Raw genomic sequence first — 11,071 nt, forward strand, 5'->3', positions numbered from 1 at the left:
CGGGTTTCCCTTGTCTAACGTACTTGTTACCTCTTCCAAGAATTCTAACAGGTTTGTCAGGCATGACCTCCCCTTACAAAATCCATACTGACTTGTTCTAATCCAACCCTGCACTTCCAAGAATTTAGAAATCTCATTCTTAACAATGGATTATAGAATTTTACCTACAACAGAGGTTAGGTTATCATTTTCCATCTTTTGTTCTTGGTCCTTTCTTGAACAGGGGGGTTATAATAGCAATTTTCCAATCATTTGGGACTTTCCCTGACTCCAGTGATTTTTTTTGAAAGATTACAACCAATAACTCCACTATTTCCTCAGTCATCTCCCTAAGAACTCTAGAATGTAGCCCACTGGGGCCAAGAGATTAATCAATGTTTAGACCTTTTAGCTTTTCTAGCACTTTCTCTCTTGTAATGACTACCATACTCAACTCTGCCCCTGATTCTCCTTAATTGTTGGGATATTACTCATGTCTTCCACTGTGAAGACTGACACAAAGTACTTATTAAGTTCTTCAGCTATTTCCTTATCTCCCATCACTAGCCTTCCTGCATCAATTTGGAGTGGCCCAGTTTCTACTTTTGCCTCTTGTTTGTTTCTTATGTATTGAAAGAAACTTTTGCTCTCATTTCTAATATTACTGGCTAGCTTACCTTCATATTTGATCCTCTTCTTCTGTATTTCTCTCTTTGTTATCTTCTGTTTGTTTTTGTAGTCTTCCCAATCTTCTGATTTCCCAGTGCTCTTGGCCACTTTATAGGCCCTCTCCCTTCCTTTGTCACATTTCCTGACTTCCATTGTCAGCTGTGGTAGAACTATACCCCACCCCAACCGGATAATCTTTCTTTTCTTTGGGATGACCTCCTGTACTGTGACCTCAATTGCATCCAGAAAACCCTGCCATTGTTGCTTTACTGTCTTCCTCACTCGGCTCTGCTTCTATTCGATTTTCGTCAGTTCCTCTCTCATGCCCCTGTATTACCTTTATTTAACTGTAACACCATTACATCCGATTTTGTATGCTGTCCATCCACCCTGCATTTGCACCTAACAGCTTCCAAACTGTTTTCAGTGTTACCCACCTGATATTCCATAAAACCTGGCCCTCACTCCAAAACAACAATTGAAACTTCCCAGGCACTTTCTCCCAGGATCTCAACTACAGGTAGAAAGTGATCGGGGTCTGAGTGTTGAGGGCAATAGTAACATTTGTGGCAGATTTGGATGAGAAGTCCGGCATTTCAATGTCTCGCTCCAACTTTTATGCTTTTCATAAGTGATGTGGAAGATTTTTCACAAGACAGTGGCGAGTTGCCAATTAAGGGGGATTATTTCCTGTTAGACACCTATTGATGGTCCAACTCACCTTATTGCCATGCGCTTTCTACTTTACCAAACTGGCCAAACAAGCTAGATAAAGACAAAACTCGACATGGAAACTGTGCACTGTGGGACAGGTACCCAGTTCGTGGATCGGTCTAGGCTTCATTTCTGGCCTCATTACTTGCGGTCATAATGTTGATGCACTTTGACATTACCTGCCTTGCATTTTGCGCTTGCCCCTCTGCCAATGATATCAGGCTTAAATTACTTCTGTCGTGCCTTGCCATTTATCACTGACACAAAAGAAGGAAGCTTATCATAGTTGTCAGTTGGCTTTAGTCAAGCTAAGGAGAGAACCTCCACTGAGTGGGTCTCTGCATAGTAAGTCAAGGGTAGGCTCTGATACCAGTCCAGGGACGTGAAAGCAGTAAGTCAGTCACTCCAACCAGATCAAAAACCAAAGGGCAGAGATTTGATATGACTGGCAAAGTACCACAGGTGACTTGAGAAAAAATGTTCTTAAGCAATGAATGATTAGGATTTTGATTGCAGTGACTAATTAGATGCTGGATACAGATTCAAGACAAGTTTTCAAAAGTATTACTCGAGAGAAAAAAAATTGCAGTTATAGCAGGCAAGAACTATTAGGAACTAGCTAGATTACTCTTAGAACGAGCTTGTGAAGATGCAGTGAGCCAAGTGGGTAATTACAGTGATGTATTACTCTATGATACTCAGCTTAAAGTAATCTGTGTTATTTTAATGCTTTAATGCTTACTGACCCTTTTTTTGCTATTCCTGGGATCACCTTGAGAACAGCTGGGCTCTTATGCATATTATGTTTATCAGCCAATGGTGTTGTAGGCATGAATTTCCAAAATTGTGCTCAAAGCAAGTTGGACTCAAAGAAAGGTGGACAGGAGAGATTCAATTTAAATCTGAAGCAGGCAAGTGGGAAGAGAAGAGTGATGATTGTGAGAGAAGGAGTGAGCCAAACACAGACACAAGCTGAAGACTGCCTTGGGGATATCCACAGAAAATAGAAGCAGCATTCTAAGGATGCTTGATAATCTGTATGAAGATGTGTTCTCCTTAGGCCCTGTATATTCATTTCTCTTTTGCAGAGCAGTTTTTAACCTCAGCACGACATGATTTGCAGTAGCATCATGATAAATATATGCTGTTCTCTCTCCGGTTAACAACTGTAATCCTTCTCCAGCCTCTAAGCCTGTGCCCATGTAATTGCTGAACAGTCAGCTGGACCAGACTCTTTGACTGATGTTGAAATTCTGTTCATCTGCTGATGGAGCTTCTTTAGTTATCCAATATAGGTAGCTCAACAAGTTCTGCTATTTTTGCAAGCAGAATTACTCCAGCCAAATTAAGCCTACTACCATCTTAAAACAATTGACCAGGAACACGTATAGGTGATGACTAATGTTGAGATACCATCAAAACTCAGTCTCACAGCAGAAACATGTACATTCCATCTCCCCAGACCAAACGAAAATGAAATTTATTGCACCAACTGCAAATCTATTGGCAATTGGAAGAATGTGTTTTCTTCCTTATTCTGCAGTTGAGATTTGATCATGCTCATAGGGGTTCTGTGAAATTCTATGAAATCCTGTGAGTGATTTCCAGGGTCAAGAGGATAGTTAAGATTCCCACACTCTACATTTACCCTTTATTGTTGCTGGTCTTGTCAAGCCATTAGTTAGGGCCCCTGCACTCCTATCCAACCCTTTTATGAAGTAAATATCTACAATTTCCCCCTCAGCCTATGGTATACCGTATCTCTATGCCCATTATCGCTATCCACTCTCTACCCATTGAAGCCAGAGTGGTAGTGACTTTGACACACCCCTCCTGCAGTACCCTACGCCTTGTTGTGCTATATCAGACCCACTCTTACATTTGGAGTTGCCACTCTTCATAATGCCCCCCAGCAAAATTGATCTCATCTCCAGTTTTTGATTTCTCAGCTGCTAGCACAAGCTATAGGTATGACTTTATGTGCCTGTAGTGATTGTAACAAGAACATCCAGCTGGACCTCATAAAATATGGCTTCCTTGATTGGACTAGATTAACTGCCCCAATCAGGGAGCCATGGCTGACAGATATAAGCATGAGTATTAGAGTTCTGTTCGCTCTGACAGCTAGCTTTGAGGGATCATTGTCAAGAACTAACCACGTATAAATAAAAGGTGACTTGGTGATGTGTGATGATACTGTGACTTTAAGAAGTTATTTTATCATGGTTGTATTTTTGAAAGAGAGGTAGTAAGGCAGAAGTGCTGAGCAGTCTACCAGAACCACAAGAGTAAACAGCTGGGGAAGGCCTGTTTTTTTTAAAAAACATCCTGAATGGGTGTGGCCAGCTCTTAGGGAACAGGATTTCTGGATTTTTAGGTTTAAGTATATGCTATTGTGGTCTCAACAGAGTCTTGATGATTTTTCCTCCCAAATGAGAGAACTGCGTGTGAGAATCTGTATCTGAATTTGCCTTTTTTACATGTGTTAAAGCGATACTACTATATTGGAACAGTTAATTAGAAATAGTACCGTATTTATTATTGTTAGGTTTTCCAATATATTTAAGTTGTCCTAAATTCCTCTTTCTTTAGTTGTATTTTAATTACAGCGTTTAAATAAATTGCATTTTCTTTTAACATTGAGTAGTTTGACCAGTTGCATTGCGTCTGGAACAGGTACTTCACGTTTGCCTTGAAAAGTAAGAAAAGTTAGATTCTAGGCTACCTTCCGAAAATATTTTGAGGATGTCTGGTCTGGGCCATAACAAATGAGATACTGACGTCTGTGCAGTTACTTCAGTGGTGATGAGAGCAACAAAATCACTCCTGAAGGAATTTGCTCGCGACAATTGTCTTTGAGTTGGGGTAAGCATTTCTGGCATCATGTTGCTTGGGAAGCTTAACTCTAAATTGAATTGAATTGAATTTATCATCATGTGTACCAAGGCATGGCCAAAGACTCGGCCCAGCATGTGGAAAGAATGCATTTCTTTTTCTGGGCAAATGACATAGGGGCAGATGAAAAGCAATGAGTAATTCTCCTGACAGCTTTTTCAGTTATTAGGAGCCTAACTTTCCCTGAAGTACCGGTTGCTAAATTCTTTCAAGAGTTGACAGATTTAGTTAAGGAATATTACGATCCCAAGACTCCTGTATTCCGAGATGCTATAGGTTTAACTCAGCAATTCGAGAATCAGGGTAATTTCTATCAAGCTTTTTGACCTGGGTAAGATGACTGGCAGAGATATGTGACTTTGGTTTAACCCTTGAAATGCTGATGGACCATTTGGTATGTGGGATTGAGGATGTAACTATGCAAAAGCACCTACTAACTGAAGCACAAATGGACTTCAAACAGGCACTACAACTGGATTTAATATTAGAAAATGTGACATGTGGAGCATATTAATTGCAGGGTATTCTTGTAGAAATGGGCATTCTCACCATCTGATTATGCTTGGGGAACACCACTTGAGTGAAGGCAATTGCCATAGCCTCACTCAGAACATACCCTACACAGAAGGACTTTAGGTCAGCCCCCAGAAAAACCCTGAAACAAAACCAAGTCTTGGCCAAACTGTTCAAATTCTCTTCAGGATATGGGCAGACAAGCCATTCTAGATGAGGCCAGTATGCAGAGTCGAGACAGTAAAAGAGTCCCACGAGACCTACATTGAATAGGAGAATTCATAGGCTGGTACCCAGGAGAGTGCGCACACTGGAAAATCCATTACATCTGGTTTGGAACAGTTACATTGCTTAGCAACATTCAAATCAGAATTAACTAAAATAAATGTCTGGTTAAATGGCTGCCTGGTTCTAATGGAGGTCGATACTGGGACAGCCATTTCAGTAAATGCGTAACTAGTCTTTAACAAACTTTGCTCTGGACTCCAACCTCTCTCTGGACTTCGGCTAGACTGAGAATGTATACCAGGAAACCTTTACAGATTGAGGGTACAACTTCACTTTTGGTCTCCTATGAGAAGTAGCTGGTTCAGTTGCAACTGATGGTAGTAACATGCTCGGGTACAAGCTTTTGATTAGAAAATAGTTGCCTGATTGAAGTCCAAATTAAATACTGGAAGCTTTTCAGAAAGATTTTGGGGCTATCAAAGGAACCTAGGCCACCTTGTATGTTGACCAGGAAAGAATTCCACTATTCTGCTAGGCTCACTCAGTGCCATGGGCAAAGGTTGGGCAGAATTCAGAAGGCTGGAAAGCAAAGGAATCATCAAATTGGTCCACTTTGCAGAATGGGCAGCAGCCGTCATATTGTTTGTGAAGCCTGATGGATTGGTTTGCCTTTGTGATGCCTCCCCATTTGGCATTGGGGTAGTACTAGCTCATAGGTGGCCCAAGTGGAGAGGAATGTCCAATAGCCAAAATCCTGGATGCATATTGCCCAGATAGAGAAGGAAGGCTTAGTAACCATATTTGGAGTCAGGAAGTTCCAACAGCACCTTTATGGAAATAAGTTTGTAATAATAACAGCCACAAACCCATACTAGGTCTACTTAAAGAGGACAAGGCAGTGCCGGCCATAGCTTCCGGCTTGGTTCAGCAGTGGGCTACAATACTAAATGCATAAAACTACAAACCCGGTACACCATCCAAGAAGTCAAGTAGCAAATGTGATGCCTTAAACTGCCTCCCACTGGCAGACACACCCACCGGTGGTACTAACACTGGAAGAGCCTGTAATGTTTTTAAATTTTCTGCACACACTTCCAGTCACAGATCACAATATCAGATTTGGAGGCAGAAAGATCTGGTCCTGGCAAAACTGAAATAGTTGATGCAAACCAAAGGGCTGTCACAACCAGAAATGAAATCTGTTTGAACCACAGATACTAGATCACAGTAGATGACAATATCTTATTATGGGGAGCAAGCGTAATTGTCCTAAGCAAAGGTACTGGCTGACCTCTACCAGGGTCATCCAGGTATTTCCAAAATGAAGATGTTGGCAAGACGTTATGTCTGGTGGTCAGGATTGGATGCAGACATTGCTGCAATGGTGGGGGAGTACCCAGACTGCCAACAAGGACACAAGTTACCACCAGTAGCCCCTCCCACATTCATGGGAATGGCCCATTAAACCTTGAACTCGCTTACACGTCAACTATGCTGATCCTTTCATGAGCTCAATGTTCTTGCTCACTGATACCCACTCAAAATGACTGGACATGTTAGAGTTCATTTGTCAATTATAGGGATGGTGATAGAAAAACTGCGCACATCTTTAGCAATTCCCAAATTCCCAAAAGTGTTGGGCACAGATAATGGGCCATCATTTACCAGGAGAGAATTTGAGTATTACCAAAAGTGGAAATGACAGCTCTATACCATTCATCATTCAGATGGCAGAAAGTGCAGTCTAAACTTTGAAGGCAGGCTTAAAGAAATAGCCTCCAGCTTCATTAGATTCACTAAATACCAAACTGTACCAGTTCCCTCAGGCAACCACAGGGATAGCTCCAGCAGATTTGCTAATGGGGAGAAGACTTTGTACCAGGTTAAATCTGACCTTCCCAGGCATCAGGAATGCGAATGCTGGATACAAGACCCACTAATCAAGAGGAGCAGTTTACGTCAGGTGATGAAATGTGGTGTGGGAACCTTAGGAATGGCCCTGCAGGAGTTACAGGTATGGTCTATGAGACATCAGGTCCAGTGACATATAGAGTTTAGGTAGGTACGCCAGTCATGAACAAGCATGTGGTCTATATGATAACTGCAAACTCTTAAACGATGCAGGAGCAAAACATGCCCAGCTGATCGACAGCCCTTCTGACTGTTCCAGAACCCATGTGCCCGCCCTCTCCATCAAGCATTGAAGGTACCTCAGAATCTGAGATGGACATAGTGGATGTAACTGCCTCACAGCCTTTGTCTTCTAAAGAAGAAAATGAATTTCTTCTGAGATAGTGCAGGCACAATAGGTGAACTTCTGTGCATTACATGCCACCTGTATCTGAGGCAGAGTTGGAGGAATCTGACCCAGTGCTAAAACGCCCCAGAAGGAGCTACAAAAAAAAATCCAACATATGTGCTCAGACTCAAAGGGGGGGGCGGTGGGAGATACACCAATTGTAACGAGATCAGAATATGATTACCTGATTGGGGCTTTTAATCTGGTCCAATCAGGGAGTCCTGACTGACTGACAAGAACAGGAGTGTCCTTTCTTCCTGGTGGTAGAAATTAAATAAAGATTTGTGCACTTTGTATCTCTCACTATGTCTTCACAACTGCACACACACACACCATAAAAAAAGGGGAAAAAAACAAAAAAGAAAAAAAAAAACAAAAAAATTAACAGGAGATTCCCTCCCCTTCAGTGTTTGATCATGCAGCTTTGCCCTTTTGATGTGAAGGGCACTGCTTGTCACTGGCCACCCAGGTGTTTTCCTATTTTCCTGGTGGTGGAAATTGAATAAAGATTCATGCACAAAAAAAAGAGAAGAAAAAAGAAAAGAAAAAAAAATTAACAAAAAAAAGAACAGGAATGTCAGACATCCTGTTCACTCTGAGAGCTGCCTCTGAGGGAGCTGGTTCAGTATCATGGACTCTCCATATGTAAACAAAGAGTGACTTGGCGACGGGATACCAGTCTGTAGAGTTATTTCAGTGTCCACCCAATGGAAGTTCATTGCTGGTGATAATGACAAGCTGTCTGCCTTTCTGCACTATAAAGCAAGTCAAAGCAGAGATGTTGTGAGCCAGTAAGTTCTCTTCTCTTTGAAGCAATAGTGCCCTAAAAGGCAAGGCAAACTGAGATGCTATGAGTGTCTGAGTAAGTGCAAAATGAGTGCTAAGAGACCAAGCTAAGAGCCTTGAGATCCATCCCGTGCAGATGTGTCTTCATGTGCAAAAAGTGACCTGGCAGAAACATTGTAATGTAAAGTGTCTTTGACTTCCAAAATGCAGTGTTAAATGCTGGTATAGTATAATTTAGTCTGAGACTGGACATAATAATGATGCTGGAGTTTTGTTGATGTTGACTTCTGTGGACAAAAGGTGGAGCAGGTCACTGCTTATGGAGCATACAGTGAGATGTAGGTGATTGGACTTGAAAATGGGGGCCCAGAGAAGCAAACAGCAAGCTGCATCCACCAAATAACTGCTTTGAGCTTCAAGTCAGGAAATGAAGCCATTTAAATTCTAACCAATGTATGGAGAATCTTGAACTGACCATAAATTTGTTGAGATTAGCTAAAGTTGAAATGCAATTTTGTAGAAATAGGTACTTGCTGCTTAATAGTAAGGTTCTCATCTAACTGCATGAACCTTTAGCTTGAATTTGGATTCTTTTCCTCCACGTCAAGACTCAGATTTTTTCATCCTTGTCATTTCTTTGTGTTGAACCCCAGGAGATGAGAAGGACACTAAATGAATATGGAGAAGGAAATGGGAGCTAGCGAATGCATAGAAATTTAAATGTTTTAAAAACAGTTTGTATTACCGAAGAGGAAATTCTGGAGGTCTTAGAGAATATAAAAATGGATAAATCTTTGAGGCTTGATCTAATGTATCCCAGAATGTTGTAGGAAGTAAGGGAGGTGTCCAATGACTGAAGGGTGGCTATTGTTGTATTTTTGTTTAAGAAAGGCTGTGGGGAGAAATTGGAGAACTATAGACCTGTGAGTCTGACTTTGGTTGTGGGTAAATTGTTAGAAGAGATTTCAAAAGACAGGAGTTATGGACATTTAGAGAGGTAAAATCGATTTGAGATGGTCAGCATAATTTTGTGAAAGGAAAATTGTGTCTCTCAAACTTGATTGAGTTCCTTGAACTTACCACAAAGATTGATGAGGGCAAAAGATTGATGATGATATTTACTTGGACTTCGGTTATGCTTTCAACAAGGTTCCGCATGGTAGACTAATTCGTAAAGCTTGGCTACATGGGATTCAGGGTGATCTTGCCTATTGTATAAATAATTGGCTTAATGGCAGGAGACAGCGAGTGGTGGTGGAGGGTTAATTTCCAGACTGGAGACCTGTCACCAGTGGTGTTCCACAAGAATTTGTTAGTCATTTATATAAATGATTTGGATGAAAATAGAAAAAGCATGGTTTGTAAGTTTGTAGGCAACACCAAAATTGGTGGCATAGTAGACACTGAAAAAGGTTTACTAAAATCCAGAGTTCTACCCGTGGTGAATACAGGGTGAATTTTAAAGTAGGTTTAAGCTCAAAGGGTTGACATTGGGCCTATAAAGGACAATGGATTTGGCAGAGGGAAGAAGTTTACATGTAGCTTATGTGGGATTATGAAGTGGGCAGAAGGATATGGATTGGCATATAGAGTATGGGAGGTTGTGAAAATGGACAGAGGGGCATAGGCTGGTATGGAGGATCATAGAAGTCATGGGATTTGGGTGCAAGGTATAGTTTGGCACTTATTGGATATAACAAAGACAATTAGATAAGTACATGAATAGAAAAGGTTAGGAGTGATATGGGCCAGGAGCAGGCAGGTGGGACTAGTTTACTTTGAGATTATGTTTGGCATTGACTGGTTGGATATAAGGGTCTGTTTCCTTGTTGTATGATTCTGTGACCCCATTAAAAAAAATTTCTTCTGACAGGATCACTTGTGTTTGCAACTCTGTCCTTCAGTGAGCAACAAAGGCTGTTCTGTTGATTACTTGCAAGACTGAGTTAGATAGACAGAAAGGAGTCAAGGATGCAGACAGGAAGATAGACTTATTAGCTCAGCTGTGATCTTTATTGACTGGTCAGAGCAGTCTTAAGGAGCTGATTGACCTACTCCTGTTAATCTTTCTTGCAAGGGACTACACATATTTCGTTCTTGGTACTGTAAACTAAATGAAACTACAGCTGGCATATAAGGTGAGATTTGCAACTTGGTGCCTAGTTTTAGATATACACAATAATGTTTGGAAGCGGTGAGGGGGTTATATTGAGACAGGTAGCAATGAGCGTATTTGAGTTAAGGAAATTCTGCTTGATGATAGCTCTCTGATTGGTTTAGCTGTAGTTTATTACAATACTGAGGGTGCAAAGGCAGCCAGAGACATCCAGAGCCTGTGAGCTAAATACAACCCCCATTCCCCACCTCTCTGTTGGGTGAAGAAGGCAGAAAACTAAGCAAGCTTAAAAGGAAGAACTATAACAAGAAAAATCCGAGATTCACCAGATCAGCTACTGAAGTGAAAAATGACCATTGTTTCCTGTAAAGCAGTGTGTCATCATTGCTGAAATGAAAAGGAATTGTGAGCAACACTTTAACCAACTCTTGAGGTTTGGACTTTTGATCTTCAAGATTTTGTTTTTCCCTGTTTACAATACTCTTTTACACCATAGTATGTGTCAAATTGTTTGTCTTTTGTTTATCTTAATAATGAATGAGTGTGTATATATTTGAGGTTTCCAAAAGGGTATTATTCGAGTAGAATAATTGCCTTTTGTTGTCTCTGCTATTTGTTAGTGTTGTGTTTTATAATAAATCGGAAGCTCATTTTGTGGTTGAATATGGCCTTAGGCTTGGGAGCAGATTTAAGTCTCAGACCATTGCCAGGCCCATGGATGGAATTAGTGTCTAGGGAAATGGGTTTCTATGGAAACTGAAGACAATGGCATCATTTTTCCTAATATTTTGTTGGAAGAAATTCCTGTTAATCTACAATTGATTGCTGGGTAAGTAGTCAGAAAATTTAGAAAGAGCAAAGTGGTTCAGAAG

Source organism: Hemiscyllium ocellatum, chromosome 12 (assembly GCF_020745735.1).
Source record: "Hemiscyllium ocellatum isolate sHemOce1 chromosome 12, sHemOce1.pat.X.cur, whole genome shotgun sequence".
NCBI lineage: Eukaryota > Metazoa > Chordata > Chondrichthyes > Orectolobiformes > Hemiscylliidae > Hemiscyllium > Hemiscyllium ocellatum.